The sequence below is a fragment of the Mustelus asterias genome, chromosome 8 (assembly GCF_964213995.1).
Source record: "Mustelus asterias chromosome 8, sMusAst1.hap1.1, whole genome shotgun sequence".
Lineage (NCBI taxonomy): Eukaryota > Metazoa > Chordata > Chondrichthyes > Carcharhiniformes > Triakidae > Mustelus > Mustelus asterias.
This window is the reverse complement of record NC_135808.1, coordinates 18,927,993-18,929,611: the sequence shown is the minus strand read 5'-3', so window position 1 is coordinate 18,929,611 and position 1,619 is coordinate 18,927,993. Positions and strand designations below refer to the sequence as shown.

Sequence of the window (1,619 nt, the reverse complement as noted above, 5' to 3'; positions counted from 1 at the left end):
GGAGATAGATTCGCTCGTTCAGAATGTTTTCCAATAGTTTGGCTACCACAGACGTGAGACTCAGTGGTCTGTAGTTTCCTAGCACTTCTCTCCAATCTTTCTTAAATAGTGGGACCACAGTAGCTGTTCTCCAGTCCTCTGGCACCTCCCCAGTGGCCAGGGAGGAATTAAAAATGTGGGTCAGAGCCTCTGCAGTTTCCTCCCTCACCTCCCACAACAATCTGGGGCACAATTCATCCGGACCTTGAGATTTGTCCGCTTTTAAGCCCGCCAATACCTCCAATACCTTGTCACTCCCGATGAGAATTTGCTCTTGACCTCACAGTCTCTCTCCCCAAGTTCCATAACTCCCTCCTCATTCTCATGGGTGAAGATAGATGTGAAATATTCATCAAGTTGATCTTTCCCTACACCCTAGCTATGACTGTAACACTGCACTCTCTTCTTTCCTTCCCTATGTGTGGTATTTGTTTGTCTGTTTGTGAAAGAAACAATACTTTTGATTGTATACTAATCACAGAAACATAGAATCCTGCAATCCAGAAGGAGGTCATTTGGCCCATCGAGTCTGCACGGACCACAATCCCACCCAGCCCCTATCCCCGTGCATTTACCCTCGCTAGTCCCCCTGTCACAAAGGGGCAATTTAGCATGGCCGATCGACCGAACCTGCACATCTTTGGTATGTGGGAGGAAACTGGAGCCCCTGGAGGAAACCCACACAGACAGACACGGGGAGAATGTGCAAACTCCACACAGATAGTGACCCAAGTCGGGTTTCAAACCCGGGACTCTGGTGCTGTGGGTCACAGCAGTGCAAACCACTGTGCCACTGAGCCACATGTGAAGGTGACAAGAATAAATCAAATTGACTGAAAAATGCCAGAGTGCAGAAGGCAGATTTTTGAAGTCGTTGAATATTAACATGAAAGCAAACGACTGCAGGTTTGAAGGATGTTGCGAAGGAAGGAAAGAGACGCTGCAGCTACTGAACGAAGCAGCGCCCCGTTGAGCAACAAGAGAAAAGCCAGCTTCTATCTTTGATGATGAAATGAGGGGAGAGCGCGAACGCAGTCCCCCACTACCACAAATTTTGCAGTCGAGTATCCCGCATTTGGGGACATCGCAGGCGTCAGCACACCCGCAGTGCAATGGGCTAGCCTCGTCCTGGGCGAACCACCTTCATGATCATGGTTTCACCCCTGCCAGGTAAGTATGCCTGAAAAGTCCCAAACGCTTCCACCCGCCATCAAACATTACATCTCACACTCATACTTACTGAGTTTCAAACACCAGATTGTCCCTTTGCTTCCAATGTCCTGCATCAAGGTCCTTCAATCCTTCCATATCATTCTCACGAATGCTTCAATGCTCCCCACTAGTCACAGAAACGTTGAAATAGTGCCACCAGATCTATTAGCATATTGTCCTTAAAAGGAAATGAACCACCTTCCGAAGCTTGTCCTTCAAACACAGGGACCACATTCCGGAAAGAAAAGCCTTTTTCTATCTGACTTTGTTCAGGGAGGAAAGATTTCAATTTTCACAAACTCGGGGGTGTTGATGAAAGGCAGAGATTCATCAGGAGGTCTTTAGTTTGATTTGATTTATTATTGTCA

General features: G+C 47.3%; 1 non-coding gene across 1 annotated transcript; it reads right to left on the bottom strand.

Moving 5' to 3' along the window:
* Positions 1-1,053: 1,053 nt before the first annotated feature.
* LOC144498133 (U1 spliceosomal RNA) lies at positions 1,054-1,217 on the bottom strand. Its single transcript, XR_013498666.1, has one exon. It is a non-coding gene; the product is annotated as a U1 spliceosomal RNA (small nuclear RNA).
* Positions 1,218-1,619: the final 402 nt, after the last annotated feature.